Source organism: Corvus moneduloides, chromosome 18 (genome assembly GCF_009650955.1).
Source record: "Corvus moneduloides isolate bCorMon1 chromosome 18, bCorMon1.pri, whole genome shotgun sequence".
Lineage (NCBI taxonomy): Eukaryota > Metazoa > Chordata > Aves > Passeriformes > Corvidae > Corvus > Corvus moneduloides.
Genome location: NC_045493.1, coordinates 12,438,466 through 12,465,060, shown reverse-complemented (window position 1 = coordinate 12,465,060; position 26,595 = coordinate 12,438,466).

Genomic DNA, 26,595 nt, shown 5'->3' with positions numbered 1-26,595 from the left:
GACTCCAGGTTTCCACCATATACACTTCAGAGCAAAGCATCCTACTTGCCCCTCTGCGTCTGAAAAGGGAAAGCACTATGGCTCTAATAATAGCAGAAATCTTCTACTCCCAAAGTATTTTGCAGAAGGCTGGTTGCATCAGCAACTTCACTACTGCAACTCTCATTGTGACATTTGACTTACAGAAAACTGAAAGATTCAGCCCCATTCAAGTTTTATATCCATGGAACACACCCAGCTCTGGGGCAGTGGTCATGTCTGCTCAAACAATGTTAGCATGAACAGAGAGGGTGTTTCTGAATCTCTGTACCAGAGCAAAACCCAAGAACTTGGTTGGATTTTTCGTTTTAAAATGCCCTTTCATATTTTGTGATGCCCGGGAAATGTGATTGGTTATTCTGTGCCCTTCTGACAGACGTGATGAGAGCAGACATCTACTTAAATTTTCTTGGAACAAGTCTGCAGATGAGTCTCTGACAGATTTTACTTGAAACCACACTAACATCACCCTGCAGGCCAGAAACACAGATCAGGCCCTGAGATTTTGAGGGGTTGTCCTGCTCCAGTGACAGCCCTCTGGCACACTCTAGAGTAAGTCATTGGCTTCAGTGGAGTGAGGAGTTTTTTACCCAATACTGGTTGCATTGGAAGGATGTGAATTTAAAAAGTGTTTGAGTAACAGGTGCCCAACAAAGGTCATCAGAAAGACAGGTCCAAAGGCAAAGCTTTTTTAACACATGTGCACAACCACTGTTGAAAGAGACTGTATTAACTGTTTCTAAGACTATGGATATCCCTGAGGAAACCCCTCTTTGGCAGCAGCCTGGCCTTCTGTTTCCCATCAATTGTAGCTTTGTCTCTGCTGAAGCCCGCCGCTGCAAACAAGCAAACAACTGGCTGAGACAAGATGAATGGAAAACATTGCCTGTGATAGAGAGGTAATGGCAAATCCCATGCCAGGAGGAATAATAAACAGCAGATCATTGATATAACTGTGCTAGTCTCCAATAGGTTTTCCACCAGGCATGTAGGAGCACCACAAAGGAGGCATTGTCTGTAGTGTCACTGAAGGGAAACAGGAGAAATGAGCTGGAGCAGGTGAGGGAAGGGTGGGTGTGCCTGCTGAGCAAAATTGATCAGTATCAGCAGAATGGGGAAGGAGTGGGTGAGCAGTGCTGGGCTGTGAATGCTGAGGATCAAAAGGTGTCCCTCAGGCTGTTGTTCATTAGCCAGACCCCTGCTCTAAATCCTCGGTGATAGGCTGGGAATTGAACTGCAGGTTTGAGTCTGGTGGCTTAAATGCATCTTGCCCAGAGCCCCCGTGCATGGATGCACATTTTGCATCTGCAAAAGGTGCAGGTTTATCAACGTGCAGGATCTGTGCTGTGATGTCAGCAGAGCCGGGCACGTGGAGATTTTAAGGTCATTGCACTGAGTGAATGTGTTTGTTTCTAACAAGAATGCAGAGTTAGGCCTGTGTTTGAGTTAGTGCTGTTGCAAATGTCCACCTCTGCAAGTGATACAATGCAGATGAGATTCCCTGAGGACAGGCTATTGCACTCCCTCCCCAGGACCTTCCTGTGACACTGTTCTGCTGGGGAAGAAGCAAGGCAGCTTCAATGGATAGGAGTATTTTTTTCTTTAGGGACTTCACAGAAACCTCTTCTGAAACCCCGATTACAATCTCAACCTGATTAAAAGGGATGGGAAAGGGTGTGTCTCACCAATGAAGGCACACTAAGGCTCTGAGCATCTGCAGACAGGAGCACCTCTTCTCCAGCCTCTCTGCCTTTGCTTCCTTGGCTGCAGATAACAAGTGCTCTGGTTCCAGTTTGCCTGATTCTTGGAAACCTGAGGCAGACAGCAGCCTGCTCTTCCAACATGCTGTAGAAAAAAATGAAAGGTGGGTGGGAGGGAGGTGGAGAAGAACTATGGAGAAGAACTATTTCCTGCAGTGAAACTCGATCCTTTTCAACTTAAAAATAGGACGAAAACAAATTCCTGTGGGACCTTCTATAGAAGGGTTTGACAGTTGCCTACTCTCAGCCCCACCTTCCAGAGTTCCCCATTTGTCTGATGTCTTGGAAAGAGCCCTCCTGAATACAAACACAGATCTGTGACTGCAGCCCTGCTGCTGGGGAAAGCGGCTCTGCTCCACGGTGGGGGTCAGCTGCAGGGGAGTGTAATGCACTGTGACAGGTAGCAAAGCCCAGGATTAAGTGTTCTTTGTGTGGATCTACCATGCAAACAGCTTTTCCTGGACCTCTTTTTCTTGCTGTAAATTTTGTCCAGACCACTATAAAGGTGCACGGAATTTCTGAGCATTTTTGCAGCCCATGTCAAGCCAGGAGCCCCCAGGAGGGATCACACAAACAGCAGTCAAGCCCCTATCTGTGCTTGCATCCCCTCGTGGTGGCCCTGTCAGCTGTAAGCCACAGCCTGTGTGCATGGCACCTGGAGGAGAGGGGGCTCTGGGCACAGCTTAACCAGGCTTGATTGCCTGATCAGACTCCAGAGCCTCATAGCCAACAGCCATGCCCCTGCTCATCCCTGCTGCTGGATTTCTGCTCTCCTCTGCCTCTCCACCCATCCTCTCACTCCTTTCTGCACCACCACCTGACTCCAGGGCTGAGTGGCAGTGCCAAAGACCCCGATGCAGCAGCCTGTCTCCCCTGCCCCCTGTGCTCTCCCCTCTAAGACCTGCTCCCTCTCCTGCTTCACTTTCTCATTCTTGCTCCCCTCTCCCTTCCACATCCTCCCTCTTTCAACACTCTGCATTGGCAGGGTAGGGCTGAAGGCAGCTAGAGAGGCAGGTTTTCTGGAAGCTCCTGTTCCTCTCTAGGGAAGAGAAAATAAAGCTTTAGGAGGCAGAAAAGACAGCCAGAAAGTCTCAACAGCATTGGCAATGGCAACCCCACCAAGAGTGCTGCTGCAGTTCTCCTGCCCCAGGGGTGCTATTGGACCTGACGTGGCCTGGCCCCATGACAGGCATTGATTAGAGTTGTGCCATGCTCTGCCTCATCATCTGCCCATGCTGCTATCGTGAGTCACTTCAGCTCTTGGCTACAGTCCCTGCTGAAAGAGGGAACGGCTCCCAACAGGAGTGATTCACCATGCCTCGCCAGCCGCCTTTCATCTGCTTCCAGCCAGATCACCTGGGGGCTGGAGCACTGGAGCAGAACAGCTCCAGTGCTTTCCCATGGCCTCATTGCGGAGCTGCTGCTCTCCTCCCTGACCTCCTTTAGACCTCCCAGGTTTGTGCTGTTAACACATTCTTATGATTCCTCCCTCCTGAGTCAGTAACAAACCACTTCTGGTGCAGATCTTGGGGCTGTGCTCTCCATAGGGGGGCAGAGCCTGGCTGGAACAGGTCTGCATGTCTCTAAGTTCAGAACCACCTCGGTCCTACTGTGAGCTTGGGGATCACTGTGCTCTGGAGCCACATGAGCTGTTAAAGCCATCCCACCGGAGCCAATTAACATATGACTAGGTGCTTTTCAAAAAGCAAAGGGGTTTTAGACTATGGACCCAGGCCAGTTTCTGCTCTGGGTAACCACATTATGCCTCACTGTGCCTCAAATCAGCCGTGAGCAAATGCATTGTACTGTGTGTGTCCAACAGCACAGGCAGTGACCACAGCTCAGCTGACGAGCAGTAATTCATTAAGCCTCTGTAACTCAGTCACTGCAATTATCTTTCCAGCCTTAACAGAGCCAAATATATTCCCACTGTGATGTCACAAGAGTACAAAATTCATCTTAAAAAATTGTCTATCATTGCTCATCCCTCATAAATCTGCAGCTCTTTGTCATCTATCCAGGCCAGCAACCTGTCCTTCCAAAGGCTGTTTCCACCAGCGTAGCCCAGAGTTGTACCTACTTGAGGAAAACAGGTGCCTTAGATGAATGCAAACCTCTCTCTCGTACAGACATGAGATCAAATTACTTGGATTATGGTTGCTCAACCCTTCAGCTGAAGCAACCCCACCATTGTGCACATGCTTACAACTTGCCCAGCTCCTTCTCTGAGCTTGCACAATGTGGTTGCCTAAGTAAGAGTCTGATGCTTGCAGAACTAAACCAAACCAGCCAAGGCTCTGGAGCCTCTGTTTGGACAGTCACTCCTGGACAGTTTGACATGTTACTTGTACTGCAGTTTCTTCCTTCCTCTGCATCCAAAAAGTCAATTCTCCTCTTGCAGACTCTTTAACTGTAATCACCAGGCTTTGCCCTGGCATGTGCACAACCTCTTTAACCAGCTCTTCATCACCCCAAGAAACAGCCTTTTCTGTAGCACCTATAAACCTACACCCCTAGCATCAGCTTGGTGTACCAGTTGAACTCACCAACCACTTGTTTTCAAACTGTCTTTAATTTAACACCCATAAATTTGTCTGTAGAATGACTTGTGTGGATGTGCCACAATAAACCCTGAAGAAGGGAAACAGTCCATACCTTTGATAGAGGAAGCAAGCACACCTCAAGGTAGGCTGTGATCCAACTGCATGGAAGGCTTCATACAGAAATGTGTTGGGTTTGCTGAATTTTTTCTTTTCTTTCTAGCTGGCGTGGAAGAAAAGAGAGGATAGTTTCCAACAGGGAGGATAAAACAGTACAAATTAAATCCGTTCTCTGGCCAGTGTAACAATTGTAATTTCCTGCTATTCCTTGGAAGCTGTACAACCCAAGAGGGAGATATTTCAAGACCGGTGTGTCAGGGGTAGAAGCACATGCATCTGGTTATTTTTAATGGCAGCTCTGTCCCTAATTTTCAGTGCTGGCCTTGATGAAATGCCAGCTCTGTTTCATTAACCTTTTGTCAGTATGGCAAAGAATAAAAGGTGGCTCCCGACTTTAGCACCTGAGATAAAGCTCCTGTTCCCAAAAAGCCATTAGAAGTCCTTAGCTATACCAGGCAGGGTTCTGGGTATAGAATGGAAAGAAAAAGGAAAAAACCCTCTGTGAAGGTTTGTGTAACAGAACCTATACAAGTCTCATATCTGCAGTCTTCATTACTGTCTGAAATGTGGGTTAGAACCAAGTTGCAATCAAGGTAACCATTTTCCTCTATAAGCCAAGAAAAATACTGGGTTTATTTTCAGACCATTAAGAATAGTCTCTCAGAACAGCCCTCCTTTCCTTGCTTCATATGGGCTGCTTAAAAGCAAAAGAAAAGGCACAATTTCAAAACCATGGCATCTAGGAGCTGCACATGGGTTAGACCCCAACAAACAAAATCTTCACTGTGCCTTGGAAGTGTTTTCTCAGGGTCTGAGACTTAATCCAGCATCACAGCCAAAGGATTAGAGGTCTGGTGGCAGAGCTGGGCAAGAGACAGGATTTTTGTTCTGTGAGAAATAAGGCAGTGGATTGGGGGTGGGAAGATGGAGGAAACACAGATTTGTTCCAAAGCTCCAGTTTGTCGGGATATCAGCACTAATGAAGCAGCACAATGCAGCTCCAGCCCTCTCCTCCCTCCATCTCCTGCTTTGTAGGTATGACCAGTTACTACAGCCACAGTCCCTGCCGTGGTTGCTACCTCCTCCCTCAGCGCTTTATGGAAACATAATCCATTGCTGTGAGCTCTGCTGGAGAGAGAGCCTGAACAATGCCTGCAGCCCAGCTGGTGGCTGTGAGTTAGGGGAAGGCTCCTGGTTGTGCTGTAGCTGTTGCATAGTTCAGCACAGCTCTAGTGCACCCAGAAAGCTGCGTCCAGAGCCGCAGCTTCCACGTGGTGAAAGACAGAGCTGTTTGCTCTCTGGGCTGCAGCCTCACGAGGTTTGGATTTAGCTTAGCAGGATCAGGATCACTGCTCTTAAAATGTCAGCAGTGAGCTGCGGAGCAAGAAGAGGGGGAGCCCTCACCCAAAATTTAGGCTATACTAGTAAAAGTCAGGTGTTTGCACAGAAGAAGTCTTGGGGCTGGGAGGTTTAAGGGCTGCTGAGGGGTGGAATTTTTCTGGAAGCATCTCTTCTCTACCAGCACCCTGTCATCTTATACTGCAGAACCTGAGGCCTCCTGACAAAGGATGGCTCACCCAAGACAGTGCTGGGCTGGCCAAGGGGCTGGGAGCACTGGTTTGCACTGGGGGCTGGTACCAGCAGAGCAGGGGGGACAGGCAGAGCCATGCCAAATACACATACCAGGGTCTCCCTGAAGGCCTGCATTCACCAGCAGCTCTGGGGAACACCACCACCTGCCTGGTGTGGGGTGGCTCAGAGGCCACCATAGAGGGGCACCTTCATCCGAGGGGAGAGTTTGGACTATATAAGCACAGGACAGAAAAGGAGGAGCAGTAAGTGAGAGCAGAGATCTGCAAAGCTCGTGCTGGCCAGGGAGAGCAGGGGCACAGGCTCGGCACAGGCCCGAGGCAGCCGTGCTGTGTGAAGCAGAGCTCTGCCGGGGATCTGGAAGGTGCGTGGCTGCTCATCAGAACAGGAATCCAGATGGCCAGGAGAGAGGGCTTTTCTTTTCAGGCAGCAATTGTGACTCTGCCTTTGCAGAGGACAGAGCCGCGTTCGCTCTGGGCACTTCCAGCCCATACAGAGCATTCCAGACAGCACATTCCCGTTGGCACGGCGCTCTGGTTTGGTACCTCCTGGGCTGTGACACTGCAGCACATGTGCCTGCCAGGCCACCAGCTCCAAGTCATCCCAGGAATGAGCACAGCAGTGAGCTGAGGGAGGGTCTGAGCCATGGGGTGCTCTCACAGCCAGGCAGAGGACTTGTTAGAAATAAGCCAAGGAAGCAATCTGAAGCAGGGCAAAGTAAATTACATTAAGAATTAGGACTGGAGATGCTGGAAATGCTGATTCTCTAAGCAGTGGTACAATCCTAGATTCAGCTTCATGTCTAAACACTCCCACCTTCACTGCAAAAAGCAGTGGGACTCAACTGCATGCACAGGTCAGGACAGATTGAAAGGAATGGCTTCCATTTACATGTAGTCACTTCCAGGCAGGGCCCTGGGCTGCCCACTGGTTTGCAGAGAAATAAGTAACCAGCCTGGTGCCTGGTATGCCAGGTCTGGAGCCCCACCTGCTTGTACCATAGCCCAGTGCATCCAAATCTTGTGGTCTGTCCTGTCATACAGAAATGGAGACAAGAGCAGAGATGGGTGCTGATCCATTAGAAAATCCACCAAGTGAAAGCAGTTGGCTGGAAGCCTGCTTTCTTGCAAACCAGAACGTTTCTTGTCCACAGCGTTTAGCAAATTCAAAGGCAATGCCAGCACACAGAAGCCAAAGACTAGAGGCCTGTAATTTGCCTTTCCCATCTCTGGGTTACTGGAGTTGAGTGAACGTTTCATAAGTTTCATTATGGTCTCCAGCTGCAAGCCAGGTTCTCCAGGACATCCGCTGCAGGCAGGGGTTTGGACAAAGAGGAAGAGAGAAGGTCTTGTGCACAGAGCCTGGGACGGGTCTCGGTTTGAGGTTTGAGTGAACCTGGGCCATTTGGGTGGGACCCACCCAAGTTAAGAGACTCTGTGTGGTTTGGATTCAGATCTTGGCAAAACTAAGCTCTGGACTTGATGAGTGCATCTTGTGCCGAGGGCCTGGAGGGCCCTTCCTGAAGTGACACTGAGCAGTACAGTGAGGGGATGAGTGCTAAGAGCTCCTGGACTCAGGCATTGAGGGAAAGCCATTGCTGTTGTTCCAAGCTCTCCTTTCCTTGGGCTTCTGCCCTGGTTGCACATCTCTGGGCAGGTGGTCATTATTCTCACTCCTCACAGGGATATGGGGTTTCTTCCCTGGCCCTATTCATTGTAAACCAAGGCAGTAAACTTGGAATCTGTCTGGAATGGGATTTAGTCACAAAGGTGGACCTTGGTGTTCCCTTGAAGCAAAATAGCAAAGCTGCAGCAACACGATCTCATCTCAACATGGCATGTTAGGGCAGACAGACTTAACAGTAAGTGTGGGCTTGTACAGACCATGGCAAGAACCCACCAGAGCATTCTTCAGGGCTGAAATGACCAGCTGCAAAAAGCATCCATGGAGCAAGGGATGCACATGTGAAGATGTGCACATCTTTTTTTGGCTTTGGATAGGCTGGAGGGATGTTTTTCTCATAGACTGGGAATAACAAAGAGGATTAATCTCTGGGAAAATAAATGGGGCACTATGTTGAAGTGGGTTTTCATCAGTCTTGTGCTATTGTGTGTGTATCTCGGGTTTACTAATGATTCAAATGAAAAGTAATCAGGAAAAGTGCTTGGAGATGGAGATTTTCCTGTATTTATTTTGGATGCATGTCCAGTGGAAAAATATCTTCCCAAGCATTTTGCTTGGCGACGTGGCCTGTTTCATTTGGAGAACAATTGATGGTGATGATGAGTGGTGTTAGATGCGATCGCTGTTCGACAGCTTTTTGACTTGCCTGCAAGTCAAAACAGCAAATTCCATGCAACTGCACACGTGTGCTGAGGAGAAGGTGGGGAGACAGAGGCCTTGGACACCCTGCTTGATGTGTTCACTCAGGTCTGTGCCAAACTCCTCACCGGGCACCGCCGGCTTCTTAACGCGTCCCCGTGTTTGCAGCAGCGTCTTGCTCATCCCAAGAGGTTTGTTTACTCTGTGGTTTGATGGGATACCACTGGACTAACACTGCCCTCCTGCCCTGGCTGTACTGCAGGGAGAGGTTAAACCTGCTGGAGGAGAGCTCGCCCATGGCTCTGTGCATGGTGCATTACGAGCCTACAAGAGCAGACTGCTCCCGCTGGCTTCTGTTTCATGGAGTATATTCTCAGCTGATGCTGTCCCGGCTCTGTATTCACACCTTCCCAGCAGTACCAGCTGTAGCCCTGCCCATCCCTCCTCTCCTCCAGCTCCAGAGAGGATGAAGGGAGTGACACACACTGAACCATCGCTCCCTGCACTGGCAGCTCAGCAGGGAGGGCACACAGAAGGTTAAATCAGTGAATACCATTTGTGTGGTTTCATTTCTGAAAAAGGAATAGCCGCCTGCCACATTCATTCCTTCCTTTACCAAGGACTTTTCAGAGCAATGGCCTCTGGTCTCGGTGGCACAAGGGATAAACCCAAAGCAACTCTGCTGAAGTCTTCAGAATTGCTCCCAGGGTAACCGAGAGCAGAGCAGGGGCCCTGAGAGTTTCCTGAGCTTCACAGCCATAGCCGCAAGGCAAATAAAATGAGATTAACCAATTACAATTAAAATGAGAGAGAACTGCTTTTGACAGTAATTTTGAATTTCCCCTAAAACCACTTCCAGCTGTGACCTGTGACTCGTGCAGCGTTTGCCTGAGATCTGCCCCTGGTTGTTTGTTATAACTGGAGCTTTCAAGGACGCTCAGTCCTGCCTAACAAGAGGTTTCCTAGGCAAAAAAAAAAGTGGAAAATGGAAGAGGAACTAACACAGGGCATCCCTGCAGCGAGGCCCAGACACAAGAGCCCTTCTGGCAAGCAAATCAGAGCAGCCAGGCAGTCTCCAGGGAATTAAGCAGGGTAGTGCTTGCATCAAATTCCCGCAGCCCCACACGGCTGTGTTGCTATCGTGCAACTGTGAATCCCACCCTGGGAACATCCTAATTCACACTGGTGTGGAGCAGATCTCTGGTCTCACAAAGCAGCTGGCTATGCACAGCCTTGCCCTTGCGGAAGAGAGCAAGGCTCTGTCTATAGGATAGGAATTATTATTATTATCATTATTCTTATCTAGAGCTTCCAAAAGGTTTGTCATGCGGCAGTGCCACACAACCAGCTCTCACCTTAGGAGTATCCAACCCTTTCAGACTGCTTAATATCCTAAAATCAGTAGGGGTTTTGGAGTCATTCTTTGGCCTGTGCTACCATCCTCTAGTGGAATTTCTCCAGGTGCTGTTCAAAAAAGAGCCCTGGAGGAGATTTTGGAGGAATAACATAACTGGGTGTGGGTTTTCACCCAAATATTATCAGCAGCCTGTGGTCTCCTCTCAGCCAATATGCTGCTGCTTCTCCCCATCAGGAGACTGGAGCTTCCCTTTGGACAGGATCAGAGAAGAACAGCACTTCCAGCAAATCTTCTCATTTCCAAACAACTGCACCAGCAGCCCTCACAAAATTCAAGGCTCAGCCTTTTGGGGAAGGATGTTTTGCCTTTAATTAGAGATCAGGTGTTGCAAAAAGAGCTGGGATTGGGATGTTTGTCAGGAGAAGCCTGCAGGTTTCTGCCTGCACTGGTGAGTGAGTAGCCTTCGCTGCCAGCACCATCCCTGTGGCCATGAGCCCTGTCTGTGCTGCATTCCTGCCCTTCCAGCATATCCATATCCCGCCTGGGAGGAGGCTGGGCCTTGCAGGGGAGGGGATCCTGAACCTTCTCCATCATGCAGTGCAGCAGGGTTGATTTCCATGCTGCAAGGAGACAGGGCTGTGAGAGCAGCAACTTGGGCCGGTGATTAGGAGTGTAAAATTATACATAAAGTTGCTATTTTTACTCTTCAGGCACAGAAGGTGAGAGGAAGAGTAGACAGAGATAAAGGTGCATTCTCTTAAGGCTGCATTGCCTGAGTCAGACTCTGTATTAGATTATTTATACTGTGATCTGCCAGCTTTGAAAGCCCTCCAGGTGCTGTAGCACTCTCCTGTTGAGGTCAGGACCACAGTCACCTTTCTCTGTAATTTCCTTTGTTATTAGTGCTTCTTAAGAAATTACTTATACCTTGGAGATGAGGTCTAAAAGCAATTTTGGAAACAAAAATGCTGTTTGTTACTCCCACAACAGTTACACTTATTTAATTTGGAATGAATCAAGTGCTATTCAGTGCTGTTACACCTGGGTGACTTTCAAAACACTTTTGTGTAAGCAACTGTCTGCCCACACTGGGGTATTCTTGTCTCTGCAAACACCGTGATTTGTTTTGTAAAGTACCTGCGTTTATATCTGAATTGCTACAGTCTCTTCTTAAAAACTTCCCATGATGGACATTTCCCATTTCCCTAGGTAGCCCATCCTAGAGCTTTCTCTTTAGTTGGCTTTGCCTACAGTACTGTCTAAAACTTCCTGGCTATAAATTAGGCTGATTTCTTCTTGCCCTTCCCAAGGTTCTGGAGAACAGTTGCTATCCCTTTTGCAAATATTGGAAGATCATTATCATGTTCCACTCATTCTTCTCTCTTCTAGACTAAACAAATTCCCTTCCTTCCACCTTTTTTTGCAGGTCATGTTTTCAAAACCTCTTTATCGTTCATTTTATTCTCTTTGCACACACTCCAGTCTATTGTCTTGTGAATGAGTACTGCCCCAAGCTGAGGAGCTGCAGTCTCCCACTACAGGGCAAATCTTTTCTAAACCCTTATCAGCTTCATAACATCCTGTTTGGAATAACAGCCTATGCAGGCAGCATCCCCAAAAATTATTTACTTTTTCAGTATGTCTTCTTTGGTGATATTCAGGCCAAATCTTAGGGTGCCATTAGATGTGCTCTTTGTTTCCAATTTAGACTCCCTTCACGAGTCTCAGTAGCCCCTCTCTCTGCCTGAGTTCTTCCATTTGTGGAAAAAAAATAAAAGGAGGGAGAAAAATATATCCTTGATATACTAAACAGCCCCATACCCGCCTCATAAGATCTTACAGCCCTCAAAATATTTGCTTAATCTCGCAGTATCTTGGCAGGGCACATAGGTATTAGCACTCCCAGGTGTTCTTATCCACTGATCTCAAAATATTCTCCTTCTTGTTTTAAACATGGGGAGAGTGAAGTGTTTGGAAGCTCAGTTTTCACAGGCAACAAAGATCCCCCCACTCCATTTAAAGTCAGTGGAAAGTGTGGGTTGCAAGCCAGCAGAACTGGGCTTTAAGTGACAGGCTGGGGTCTCCTCGAAAGTTAATCCCACAGGCAGGAGTTAGATCCCAGGTTTCCTGAGCCTGTCTGTGAGCAGAGCCAGGCTGCCTCCTGCTCAGCTGTATGAACACACCTCACGTGGTCAAACCCAGCCATAATCCCCCAGGAAAACCTCCTCGGTCGTGGCAGGGATCACGGTGCCCTGGAGAGGAGTTGGATTCATCACCACTTGCGCTGCTCCCCAACTTGAAATCTTGTTCCTCTCGTATTTGTTTGCACGTTGCACAGCTGAGAAGGCTGCTAAAGAAAACAAACAGCATCTGTGCCAAGCTCTTCGGGTCTCCAGCAGTAAAAGATATTAATAGTTTCCAGCTCTGTATTTTGCATCCTGCCTTGCTAGAGCTCACCTGCTCTCTGTGAACCGGGAGGCTGCTCAGTGCTGCTCATCGAACAAAAGGCTGGTTTGTAAAAGACAAATCTGGGGGAATTTTTTAAATTCCAAAAATAGACAAGGGGGGAAAATGTGCCAGCAAGATGGATCTCATTTCATTTCCCAAATCCCTCTGGTCTCCAGAGTTCATTCTTTGCTCTTAATGTTTCATGCTATGGCTTATTTTAGGCTCCTTAGTGGAAAGTTTAAAACATTTACTTAAAGGCAAAGCTTCAGCTGGCATAAAGTGTCACAGCTCCCTTGGCTTCAGTTGCCTTCAGCAGAGGAGCTGCCCTTTAGCATTTAAATGCTCATTAGAGAATGGAAAACTGTGTTGCTTGAAATCATCTGTAAATACTAAGGAGAAAGGAATAGAGAGGAAGGGGCCACAGTATTGATTTCAGCTGAGAAAGTGTCTTTCCACATGGACAGGTGCAAATGCAGAGCACTCCTGACACTCACTACTCTTCAAGTCTTTCCTCAGATCCCACTCCAAAGCGGCTGCCAGTGCTCTACCAGAAGCCCTGAGGGGCTGGTGGTGCCAGATCTTGCTGGGCAGAAGGAATGAGGCTGCAGGAATCTCCTACAGGGCAGTACAGGCTGCAGAGTACCACCAGCCTGGAGCCATTTGAATGGCCGTGCCCCAGTAGTGCTCCTTTGTGCCACAGAGGTGTGTCCAGAAGCACCAAGGGGTTCTGATAAATGTTTTTCTGGAACACACAAGTTCCTTGTTTAAAACCTTTGGGCCAGCCTGGAAAGGTGCTGGTTTAGCTGAATAGCAAGGATGGAGATTCCCTCTTACACCTGGCAATGCCCCATCCCAGAACCATTCCAGCTCTAAATTCCATCCCTGATGGTCTGTTTTGCAGCCCTGGTGATCCCACAGGGAGGGCTAGAACAGCACTGTCACAGTTGCCATGCAGTCAGTGCTTTTACAGGGAACATCTGCAAGCTCTTCCTTCTGTTCAGCATATCCTGAAGGAAAAAGAAGAAAAAAAGGAAGTAAAATCAGCAAAGGTGCAAGATGTTTTTCTTTTGCTGTCAAGTTTAACAAACAGCAGCCATCTGAGCCTGCCCCATTTTATGAGGTTGTGTTCCTGCACTGGTCCCTTTCTTGTGTGTCCTGACTGAAATTGAAGCAACCTCCCAGATTCTCTGGTAAATCATGTCAGCGGGGCTATTCCTGATCGACACCAGCCTAAGACCAGGGGAGACTGCCAAAGCCCAAAGGATGAGAGCAGTTATTTTGCCAGCACCCTGGCTGGATTTGTGTTCCTGTAGGAATGAGTACACTTCCCTTTGCTTTTGCAATGGCACCAGCGTGTTGACGAACTGCAGTGCTGCTATTTATCCCATAATTGCTCCCATAACTCACATTAAAGTAACAATTTTCCATAGAAACAAACACAGGCAGAGCTGACACCGCTCAAACTGCCTTTATTCTGAAACACACTCTGTACTTTGGGTTTTAAGGATGGCAGCTCTGGAGGCTGCTCCATATTCCTGGTGCTCCATGTTCTTGGGTTTGGATGGAGTTAAGGGGAATGAGACTCACTGGGCACTCGCTCTGGGCTGGGGAGGAAGGGTTGGATTACAGCCCACATGGGGCTGAGGACCACTCGGCATGCTGTGATTTCAGGGGAGATGGGTGTGCAGCATAGCTCAGGACAGGGTGGTTCTGTCCCCAGTGGTTCCTGGGTGTTCTTAGGACATGTTTATCTGCCAGTGTTCTTGCCAGGACGCTCCCTCTGCTTAATTTGCTTGTCGGCATTTCAACCTGGGCTGCTGCTCTGTGTTTTTACTTGTCTTGAGAGGCTCAGTCAGGGAGAGCAGCAGGAGTGCCATCCCTGGATCTTATCTGGGGATATTCATCCTGCTCTCTGCGTCGTTTCAATTACAGGTGCCACAGCTGGGCATGATCAGCCTTGGCTGAGTCAGTTATTTGAAATGACTAATGAAATAATTAGCTGGCAGATCTCAGCTGCATCCTTTGGGCCAACCTGGCATCAGTTCTTATGTGGGGTCGTCATGGACTTCAGACTCTGTGCCTGACCCTTGTAAAGCATTATGCATACAGGAGATGTCAAGAGGGATCTTTTTCTTTTCCAAACCTGCCTGCCTTGCCTTGGCACTAGAATTGTCAAATACCACCCTAGTTTTGTTCATCTGTAGAGCCAAGAGAAACCAGGCAGAGTCAAAGCTGTTCGTATTTGCAGCTGCCATTATTTATAGCAATTAGATGTCCCTGGTGATGGTGTTCCAGTGCCTCCCCATCCTGTGGGGCAGGAGCAAGGATTTCTCATTCCTCAGAGCTGTGTACGTTTATCCTAAAATCCTCCCACAAAGGCAGCCCTTCCCAGGGCTTTGCCACAGGCACTGCAGGCGTGGCAGGGTGAATACATCCCTACTAGAGGTTGTTGCCAAGCCTCCCTGTAGCCAAAGAGGAGGGAAAATGGCCCCACACTATCTCTTCCCAAAGCAGGGAACTGTAATGTCCAGTGAGATGTAGATACTGGAGCGCTCAGAGCCCTCAGCCAGGAAACTGGGCCCCTTTAGAAAAACTGCTATGCAGTCACATAAACACCATTCCTGCTCCAAAACACTCCTAGCATCATGGAAAAGCCAAGAACAAGCAGGTGGATGGAGAGAGGAGGGACGTGGAAGCACAGGGTGATGACAGCAGCAGCACTGTCACAGCACCCAGGGCCAGGAGGTGGCCAGAGGGCACCTGCTTTGCTGTGGGCTTTGCTTTGCACACTGGGGAAAGGAGGGGATGATGGAGCAGAGCCCTGGAAAGCTGGAGTGGGCTGGCTCCAGGCAGGCAGCGTGCTGCTTTTGCCACTGTGTGTTTTGAGAGATTGTGTGATTTGATGTAGAGTCTGTTAGAGTTGGCTGTAACTCGCTTATGCTTTGTCCGTGCAGATAAAGTTGCGTTCGTATTATGCTTCTCTGCTCCACACACACACACTCTAAGTCTGAAAAGTGTGGTTAGATGCAACTTTGGCTGTGCAGCCTTCCCAGGAAATGCCTATAGAAACTGTCTGGCAGGAAACAGCTACAAAGGGAAGAAGAGGAGGGAGGCAAAGCCCAGCAGACCTGGATTCTTAGAGACCATGTGCAGCTTCTTCCTCTCCAGTTCCTCAGGGCTCTTGGCTGTCTCTTCATGTTGCTTCCAAGGCCCCACACATTACAAATGTCTTTCATGAGGGCTTGTCAGCCTCCCACCATGCCTGAGTCTCATCAGGTCTCTTCTCCTCTGAAGAAGAAACTTGTAAGGGTTCAGTAGCCATGACTGAAGCCAGATTTTCAAACAGAGCCAGCTCTCTATAAACTGCTGGGTTTTTCTGAAAGTCTGGCTCTGAGAAAAGCCTTTACTTCCTTTTTATTTTTTTTTCCTCCACTAGGACTGAATCAGTAATATAAACATTAGGCTGGAGAGGCTGAATATCTCCTCCCTAGAGGCTTCTCTCATTTTCTGCCTCCTTTAGCTCTGCCAGGGTGCTGATAACCAATATGTGCCACATGGAAGCGTATCCATGGGGCTGACAGAGCCCTGTTCCATGGGCATTTTCAACCCAGGCTGCAGAGAGAGCTGGGAAGGAAGGCATCAGAAACAAGCCTCCCCTGGCAGATGAGATGGAGCAATCACAGCCCTTCCAGCAGGCAGGGCTGTATTTAGGCAGTGCAAGCCTCTGCTTTGTGCCTAAACACCTGAAGTTTCCAGGCATGAGACCAGGGTTTTGACTTCCCCTTAGACAAGCATGGGTTTGGCCCAGTCAGGGAGACAAAATAAAGTGCATCAGCTCACCAAATGTGAGGAGAGCAGCAGGGAGTGGGACCTGCCCCTGTTTTCTTTCCACAGCTGCTTTTGAATCAGCTTTGAATGATGGCAGCTAAGAGGAACCAGGGCAAGAGCAGACAGGGCAGGAGAGATGCCAGGTAGGGCCATGGTGCCCATCACCTCCTTTCCATCCCCCACAGGACTCGTGTTACTCATGGGACAGCTCCTGTCGGACTGACCACAGCAGTGTCGTGCAGGCTGTTCCCATGGGCACAGGGATCCATGCAGGATCAGTGCAGCAAAAAAGAACAAGCAGAAGCAAAGGAACTAAGAAATGCCTCCTCCATGAAAACCTTCCCAGTTCCTGTGTCCTGCCACAGGATTATTGCCTTGACTTGCCTCACACGTTTGCCAGCAGCAGATTCTGCTTTCAGTGAGTGACTTTAAAATATTTACCTATTTTTGAAGCAAGAAGGCAGAGAGAGGATTCCCTTCCTCCTTTTCCTGGTTTAAAAGAAGGCTTAACTTGAAATGTGAAGCACACATCAGTGCACCTTCTCACCTCCCCTTGAACTGGACTGTTGAACAGCCAGGCTGCAGCCTCCCTTGCACCAGGATGTGGTCGTGCCCAAAGCTCTCATCCTCCCAGGATGCAGAAACATCAACTGAGTAGCATCTACCTACGTTTTCTTTTGCCTAGAGATTGGCATGGGGCGACACCAGCTAGTGGCTCGTGTTTTCACAGGTAGGGGCTCCAAATTTGTTCCAGAAAGAGAGTTCAATTGCCCCTAACTTCTCCTGAGCCCAGCAGCTTCAAAGACATGTCCCCCACACTCTATCATAACAACATTTAGAAAGCAGTTTGGATTTCTTCCAGCTGGCCTCATGTTACAGAGATCCCTATCAGCACCCGGGAGGAAAGAATTAGCAAGAAAAACAAGCGTCTCTTTAAACTTCCCAAAGAAAATGAAAATGCAAAGAAAAAGGGCCTGTAAAAAGCATAGATGTAGCCCAGTGACGTGCAAACAATGTGCTCTTTTCCTAGGGTTGTTTGAGGTAGAAAGGATCCTAATGCTTGGCTTTTCTTGTGTCAGCTGGAGACTTTGAACACCAATGGCAGGGTTTTATCAAAGCCAGATGCATTTGCACAGGTACTGTCTGTGTGACCTCCCTCCCAGCCACTGGGAATGAGCACCTAGAGTGAATATTAACCCAGGCAGGAGCGTGTGCCTGGGGATGCAGGGAGTCACCGAGGCCAACCAGACAATAAACACGGACTTTCAAATGCATCTGCTTGGCTTTTCATGCCAAACTCCTTTCATGCCCTCCCACAAGGGACTTCTTGTGGCTCTCTCTTCCCCCAGAAAAGTATCCCAGCTGCAGACTTTTCCCGTTTACCAGGAGATCAAGCAGTCAGGCTCGGGGTGAGCAGTGGGAAATCCTGGAACAGGCAGCTCCCCTAGTAGCAGAGAGCTTCCCCCACCCAAGGCGCTCCCCCAGCCTCAGCCAGCCGGGTTTGTTGTGGTTTCTGCTGAGCTGCCTCCTCTTGCAGAGCTGTCCTGTGCCCCAGCCCAAGCCCTGCAGCCATCCTCGGCATCTTTCTGTTGGTCACAGGCTGACGTGCTGACATGTGAACAACTCCTTTTAAAGAACAGATACCCTCCGTTTCAAAGAGCAAAGTCCCTTGGGCAGCTGGGGAAAACTGGCAAAGGACACAGACTGAATTTGTTTTTGCTTTGCGCTCCCTGTGGTGCTTCACACGAAGGAGCCAGTGGCTTGAGATGGAGCTTGGGGACCCAAGCTGGTGCCCTTGCATGTTAGAAACCATTTCCGTTAGAAAGCCTGACAAGCACTGTCTGTTTTGGGGTTTGTGATCCCCACAGAGCTATTCTGCTGCATTTCCCAATACTTTCTCTTCTTCCCTATTCAGTCTGCAGATGGGCCCAGCCTCTTAGCTGGCTCTCTTCAAAGGAGGGCATTGTGTTATGCCATCGTTTATCATACTGTTCTTTTCTCCAACAAATTTCCATTATGATTGAAGGAAAAAAAAAGTCTGGCAGCCATCACCTCTGCTCTTAGCTGAACTTTGGTTGGTTATCGAGGTATTACTCATAATTTAATTGTCTTCACTTGCTCTATCTAAGTAAAAAGATGGATAAATCAATAGATATAGATAGATGAAAGGATGAAGGAGTGGGGGAGCAGTTTGGGGTGATTAGTGGCCCAAGTCAAGTTGGAAAGGGAGGGAAATTGCATTGAGCTGCACCAGTTTACACCTTCCAAGATACTGACTTTCTGTGACCATGAAACATTTCTCACTGCAGAACTCAGCTGAGTGTCTGCTTGGGTTTAGTGTGCAGTTAAATGAAAATTCACAAGATGCAATTCAAGCAAAAGTTACAGATTGATGTTTCAGCTTCTGAGAGTCCAAAAAAGTGAACTTGAGCATATGTAACTTCAGAGACTAACCTAATCTTCCCCTCTTGCTGAGAAGATTCACATAGCAACAGTGAAAGGGGCTTTCTTCAATTTGCTTTATCCTGTGTGTATTTAAGATAACCCTTTTTTTTCCAGAATTTCATTTAGCTACTCATACTACAAACACAAGGACAGATGGTCACCAGATCAAACTTAATCAGCATTCTGTATGCTGGATTTTGAGCTTAGAAATTCATCTGGTTCTAGTAAAGCACAGTCTGAAACCTGCCTGATGTTTAACTCAACCACAGAATTGTATTAAATTTCTAAGCCTCCCCATCCTCACAGGAGATTGAGATGGGAACCATCAGGCAGTTTTTAAAAGGGGTTGATTAGTAGTTTAATTATCAGAGATATCTGCTCTATTACTAGTGTCTCACTGGAGAAGAGCATTTTTAATGGGAGGCTGAAGCCCAGTCTTACCCTTTGTGTCTTCCTGGAATTCATGACAGGGCTAAATCCAGCCCTGGAGTCCGAGGATGCAGTTTTGTTTACATCCCCTTACACCACACTGAATTCAAGGTCTGGACCTTGGCAGTGCACCCTCGGTCAAGGCAATTTGAATTATTTTCCCATGGCTTCTTCTCATTCCTCCTTTCATCAGGCTCTTCCTTTCTGTGCCTCTCTTTGTTGTTCATCGTTGGGCTGAACTCCACATGAGTGTCCCCATCCCAAGGAGCTGATCTTACGTAGACAGGACAAGCAATGAGCTCCCACAGGGAAGGGCTGTCAGGCTTCTCCATGCCCAAGAGCACACAGTATCCAGGTACATCAGCAGCCATAGAAAAACCTCCTCTTCCTTAAGTGAATTGATCTTATGACCCTGTGTCCTTAAATCCTCTGTCCTTCAGGCATGGTGACGTGTTTGCCCTCTCCAAAATCCCTCCTCTATTGTATCCCCCGTGCCACAGCCTGTCTGAGGTGTGTGTACCCCTGCATCCAACTCTGCTGCCTGTGTTTGTGTAGCTGTGGCATGGGGCTGCCTGGCTAGGAACCAAACCCCACTCCAAAGAGCACAGAGGCGACAGCCATCTGGGTCTTTTTCACGTTCAGCTTCATTGTTTTAGGATCAAATCCAACCGCTGCAACCTACAGTAACTCTAGACTTTTCAAGGCTCAAAGCTTTCCATAGAGCACGATCTGTGGTTACACTGTGGAGAAGCAAACCTGGAAAAAAACTTGTTGGACTGGCTCAGAGGTATTTTAGTTAGTGCAGAGGGCTGCCAGTGGTGAAACCAGCACTTGTGGAGCATGAATGAACGGAGGGTGTTTCATTCTGTGCACGTTGGACAATTCAGTCCTAACTGGGCATTATGGCTGCACTGGGCAGGTCACTCTCGAGATGTATTTCCATTGCCACATAATAAATATAAATACTCTTTATGAGACACTCATGGATGGAAGGCATCTAGTGGTTGCTAAAGGTTATTCTGATGATGTATATTCAAAGCCCTCCTGTTTGGCATTAATTAGCACAATGTTCTATTTTGCAATTTCCCAGCACAGACACATCCAGATTCCTGCTAGGAATTGAAAATGGCATCATCCACCACCCACTCCTCCACCCAAACCAGACAGCACTGATACAATCCCTCCCTCCCATGAGCCCCCACAACCCCATGGCAGGGACATGCAGGGGTTTGCAGGATGCCAGGGTTTTTTGCATCACAGAACCCAGACATTCCTTTCTAAGAGGCCTCAGGCTGGGATCTTCATGCAGGTCTCTCCCTTGGATCCCAAAAGCCCAGTGCCATTAGCTGGGGGCAGTCAGAAGCTCCTGATTTGGCATGTGGACTGGGGTGTTTCTGATGTCCAGGTTGAAGATTGCTGGTTGCAGGAAGGTGAGGCCCTCAGGAGCTCCAACCCCTCAGGAACTGATGGAAGTTTGCGACTCACACATTGATTTGAACTCTTCATGTCACAGCACTGGGAGGAACTGGTATAAACCAGTCCCTTACGTGTTTCCCATTTCTCTGGGCTTGGTTGCTCCAAGCCTCCTACAGATGCTTCCTAACGCAATACTAAGGCAAATGTGCAGAGGCACTGTGGGAGCTGGATTCTGCCCTTGTGAAGTCCAAGAGAGAAAGGAACACTTGCACTTTTTCTACCTATTTTATCTCTGTTGGGTGTCTGAAAAGCATTTTCTACCATCCCCAAGCTGCAGGGATAATTAGATGCTGTACCAACCAAACTGCCAAAAGATGAAAACTTGTGTGTTTCAATATTGCATGGAACATGACTTAAAATAGCTAAGCAGATCCTGTAATTAGGAAAGTACCAACTAACACTCATATCCTCCTCTGCTCTAGGCATCCCACCTTCGGGATGTTCATCCCACCTCCGGGATGTTCTGAGCTCCTGGCACTGGCCTGGCAGTGCTTTTCCCACTGACTTTTGTGCATCCTCAATGCAAAGGGACTTTTTTTTGCTTCTTTCTCATCAGTGGTTCTATCTTGCCTCATGGAAGGACCACCAGACTGAGCTCTAATGCTGGAGCTGATTCTTCTGCATTGATCTCCTGGGTCCTCTCCCGTGACTGAGCACCCATGGGATGCAGTTACAGTCCTGGAGCTGTGACCCCTTGCACCCACCACTGGATTCTGCCTCCGTTGCCACCATCCCCATGGCACTGGAGCTCCACAGCAGCTCTGCCTTTGCCAGCACCAAGTCCGTGCACGCCCTCCCAGTGCTGGAACAGTCAGGCTTACATGCACCAGTTCATTTTGGGTTTTATGCCTCCAGCTTCCCTCCAGATAAATGTATTTTTTTAACTCAGAAATGCATTCGTTCCAAGTCGGATGCCAGCTGCTCCCAGTGCCAAGAAGATGCAGCGCTCCTTCTGCTCGCTCTGTTTTCCTGTGAACTTTATCAGTTTTTGCTTGTTTCTCTGTGACCTTTGGAGCCCATTCAAAGTCATCTGCCTCTTGCTTTGATTTTGTTTCAGTCCAGTGCAGGTTGCCAGCTGATTTGTTGCCTGTTTTAACACATCACCAGCAAATCACCACCTCTTCATATTGTTCAGTCAGTCATCAAATCCAGGCTTGCCAGCTCTTTTTGTTAATGGGCTAGGAGGGATTGTTACATCTAGCTGATGGGACCAGAAAGCTGCTTAATTACAGCTAACAAATCTTTAAAGCCTAATGTTGGACTTTTATGGCCAGTGAGGGGTCTGGCCTCTGTTATGGACCCAAGGTCCACCTGGATGTTGGCTGTATCTCATCTTTCCACTAGTTAGCCAGGCACTTTAGCTGCCACATGCATTGGTTCCACTGCTGGAAATGTATCCCCCAAGTTGTTGCACCAGAGATTTGGCTTGTGCTGGTTCTGGGATGGAGACAGCTCTAATTGTAGAGCCAAGTGGGACTTCCTGGGTGCTGTCCTACAGCTGGTCCCAGTTATAGGTAGCCAGGGATCAGGGGGAGGAGGAGCTGGTGGCTTGTAGCTGTGATTATTCCTGCAATATTGGCAAGAGCCAAGGTGGACATGGGAGCCCCAGGTGAGGTGCAGGGTCCACAGGCTGTGTCCAGGCTCAGCTCCAGCACCACACAGCCCACAAAGTGCTGCTTCCATGCCTGGAAGGTTCCACATTATCCAGGTATTCCTCTGGAGAGCTGTGTTGAGGCCCGTTTGTGGTGAAAGGCAGCAGTGCTTTCTCCAAGACTTAGGTGTGTTTCTCTGCACATTCCTCTGAGTTCCCTTGCCAGCTCCGGGTACTGTGCTTGATGGCTCGTTGAGGACCAAGATTTCTTTTATGGGCCAGGAGTAAAATCCATATTTCTTTCCAATACAGAGGACAGTCAGAAGGGAAGGAGTAGCCAACTGACCAAAATCCAGCCTCATCCAGGCACCATGGGCATCTCCCACAGCACCATTCAGGAACTGAAGTATTAATTTATTTCATGAGCACAGATGTGGTGTACATAGCTTTAAGCTATTCTAACTCCATTTTCTCTGTATGGGTCCCAGGCCTCTAAAGAAGGGGATTTAGAGAGGTAAGTGCTCACTGACTGGATGTAACTTTGATGAGTTTACATAGAACAATGGGTGTAGCATTTTCAAAGGCTTGGATTCTCTCCTGAGGATTAACTTTTACTCTTCCTCCTTTTGTTGGTTCCCTTCCCATAAATAACCAGAAGGAAAATGTGAATGTTCCACCTGAGGTGGGGTAAGTAGTAACAGGGTGAGGGCCTTGTTTTGCTGTTCTGCTTTCAAACTTTGTAGCATAAAGACTGACGCTGGCTGGGGGCCATGCACAGCAGAGAGGATGCCTTGAAGAGGGCAAACCTCAAGTGTGCTGTGTCTGAAGTTAGGTCTCTCTTGGAGTTTGAAGCTCGTCTGCTTGCGTGGCCTCAAACTTCTCCTGAGAGGCTGAGGATGAGGTGCCACAGGGGCCGGGGCTGGAGAACAGCCTGGACGGGTCCATCCGGCGCTGTTCCGGTGCCTGCGCGCGGCCGATCCCGGACCACTCCCGCACCATTCCTGCACCACTCCCGCACCACTCCCGGACCATTCCCCTCTTTCCCCGCACCACTCCCGCACCACTCCTGCACCACTCCCGGACCTTTCCCCGCACCATTCCCGGACCATTCCCCTCCTTCCCCGCACCATTCCCACACCATTCCCCTCTTTCCCCGCACCATTCCCGGACCATTCCTCGCTTTCCCCGCACCACTCCCGGACCATTCCCCACTTTCCCCGTACCATTCCCGCACCATTCCCCTTTCCCCGCACCATTCCCGCACCATTCCTGGACCATTCCCCGCTTTCCCCACACCTTTCCCGCACCATTCCCCGCTTTCCCCGCACCATTCCCGAACTATTCCCCGCTTTCCCCGTACCATTCCCCTCTTTCCCCACACCATTCCGGCACCATTCCCCTCTTTCCCCACACCATTCCGGCACCATTCCCCTCTTTCCCCGTACCATTCCCGCACCATTCCTGGACCATTCCCCGTTTTCCCCGCACCATTCCCCGTTTTCCCCGCACCATTCCCGAACTATTCCCCGCTTTCCCCGTACCATTCCCGCACCATTCCCCGTTTTCCCCGCACCATTCCCGAACTATTCCCCGCTTTCCCCGTACCATTCCCGCACCATTCCCCGTTTTCCCCGCACCTGGCGCGGGGCAGGCGCTGTGCGCGGGGGGCGGGGGCCCTCTGCTGGCTGCGGGAGGAACTGCACGTGGGGCCGGCCCTGGAGCGGGGATGCGCTCGGGGATGCGCCCGGGGATGTTGGTGACCCGAGCTGGCTTTAAAGAGGGGCAATAAACCAACCGTGAGAGCTGGGAACCTCCAGAATGGACAAAGGAAGGGATCACGGTCTCTGTGCCTGCAGGTTCAGCGCAGGGTGCAGCCCTTTTGCCTCACTTTGCAGGGGAAGGAACCCCACGTAAGTCCCTGGGACAGCCCAGGTAAGGCTGAGGTGGGGGCTGGAAGGGGACAGCAGCACAAGAGGGGCAGATTGGAGGTGCCCAAGGCACAGGGGCAGAACTGTTCACCAGCACGAAGCACATTTGGGGCAGTGATTGCAGAAGGGACGTAAGAGCAGGGGCCAGAATCCGGCATTCGTTTGTTCCCTGTGTTTCTGAAATAATCCCTTGGAGATCAACGGGGTTTCACATTTTTCCCCATCTGTTCTTAATCTATTTGCCTGACAGATGCCAAACCACCATACCCTGCATGGAAAAACACAAAACAAAAAACAAAGCTTTATATCTTCTCTGGTTTTATTCAGAAACATTCCCCGGAGCCTGGCACTATTCGTGCCCCAGGCATGAGCTGGGGCCCAGGGAGGAACCTGCCCCTGGGACAGATCTGCTGGCAGCAGGGGCTCACAGAAGGCCCAGAGAGTCTGTTCAGGGCACAGACTGTCTGATGGAGCAGCTTTGTGTTTATGCAAACCCGATGACTCTGGTTGGTGATTATCTGCTGCTGGCATCCCTCTGCTGCCAAGAAGCCTCTACCAACATCCCTGTCCTGCTGTTCCAGGCACTGCAGATTTGTACAGCCTGAGGCAGTCCCAGCCCAGCAGGAGGTGGGCAGAGAGAAGGGAACTGCCTTGCTAAAGGTCACAGAGCAGAAGGAAAACCAGCGCCCTGAACCCTGCAAAGGCTCCAGACAGTTTGTCAAGCAGCCACTCATCCCAGTGTTACCTCAGAGCCCATCCCTGCAAAATCTGTTGAGGACATGAGCAACAGCATTTTAATGGTAACCATAAATACTTTATTTAAGGCTGAGACTTGGTGACTACAGCACTGTCATTATCAGTGCCTGGAATGAACCCTCTCTGGTAATAAATAATCCAGGATAACTCCCAACATCAAAAATTTTTCTGTCCTAAGGTGCTCCCATCTTCATCCTATCAATCAGAAAGTCTGAGTGTTTGCAACAGCTCATATAGTAAATGGACTTTAAAATTTTTCTCTCCAAATACTGAAACTGGTTCTTTCCAGGGCACTGCCATGTAATTTACAGGCTTATCACCACCTCCTTAATGGCTGCCAAGTTCTTTGTTCTTTGAAAGTGAACATAATAAAAAGATACGAGCTGAGACTAACCACAGGTTTCAAGCCAGCAGGTTCCTACGTGCCCTTTTTGGGTTTTTTCAGGAAGCTGATGGAAACCAATTCTGTATCTTTAAGGCAAGATGACAAGATTTTAGAATTCCCCTGACTAGTGAGAACAGAGAATTGATACAGCCCTACAGCAGCCAAATGCCAGCACATCTCTACATCTCAACTTCACCAATAGTCTCAGCTAAGAGATGGAAGGGAGAGATTTCTTTCTTGTGTATCATTTTCTTAATCAATCTGAAACACAGTCCTGCAGTCTGAAAACAGGTCTGAAACAGTGACAGTTAAACAGCTGTGCAATTTATCTATTGCCCCAGGAACAGAATATTTAGATAAGGTTTGGCTGAGCAAAAAAGAAGGCTGGGAAAAGATTCAGCAGCTCTAATAGGAGAGGGAAAATGGCACTGTCTTGGGCTGTTAGCATCACAGCAAGCCCTGCTCTGTTCAGGCACTGCTTCCCACCAGCCCAAGCCTATGTTAATTTAATAGATGAAAACATCCTGTGCCTCCCCCGTTTGGCAAAGGTAGGATTTGGGGTGAAGGAGATCTCCTTTGCTTACTCTGCGTGTTTTGCCAGTATCCCCCAACTCCCTGAAATGCCAAAAGAAAGATCAACAGAGTGAAATGTAATTTCAAAGAGAAACACGATATTTTTTTAAATGTCCTCACAGCAGCAATCATAATAAAAATATAAACCTGAGGTTTGTAAAAATCTAGCAATAAAACCACAGACATCTTTACAACTCTCAGATACCCAGAGCTCCCCGGCAGCAAGCGCAAAAAACCTCCCAGACCCAAGGAGCAAAACTCTAACTGGGGACCAGGCCTAATTGTTTTACAGCCTGCAAAAAAAAAAAAGCCACACATGACACCAATTCGCAGGTCATTACCAGCCACCATCAGGGAAGATAAAATAAACTCCCTTCATTTTCCCTCACCTAGAGACCACGGAGCAGCTGAGTTGTAGGGAGGTGGAATGCTGTGCTTACAGGCAGTACGTGGTTTGGGTTTATAAGACAAGCTCAGATCTTTGTGCTGTTTCCTGGTCATTAAAAGCCCTTTTCAAAAGACAGATTACAGGCATCTGTACTCCCCGAGCTAATAGTGAGCATGTTCTGTTCCACAGGAATAGAGATCATCTCTCTTAAAATGTGAGGCAGGCCCACAGGCAATGTAGCTCAGCTTCCCAGTGTGCTCTGGCAGGTTATTTAATATTTCCATGCCTTGAATCTCAGCAAAAGAAATCCTATATTTAGGTATTTTCCAACCTTAATACTTCTACGATTTCTCCCACTCTTCGTCCAACCAGATTGAAAGCTCTCTTCCCATGGGCACTGCTTATTAAGAGGAGGTAATGGAGGACTGTGGCAGCACAGGGCTGTGCGAAGTGATCAGACTTAGCAATGGTGGGAAATTATTCAAAGGGGGGGGAAAAATCACTGTAGGCCAGGTTTAAAAACTCCAGAGTAAACACAGCCTCAGCCTAGTACTGTACAGCTGTCAAGTCACATAGCAGTAGGTTCCTTGATGCTGATAATTTAATGATTCTCTGGCCCA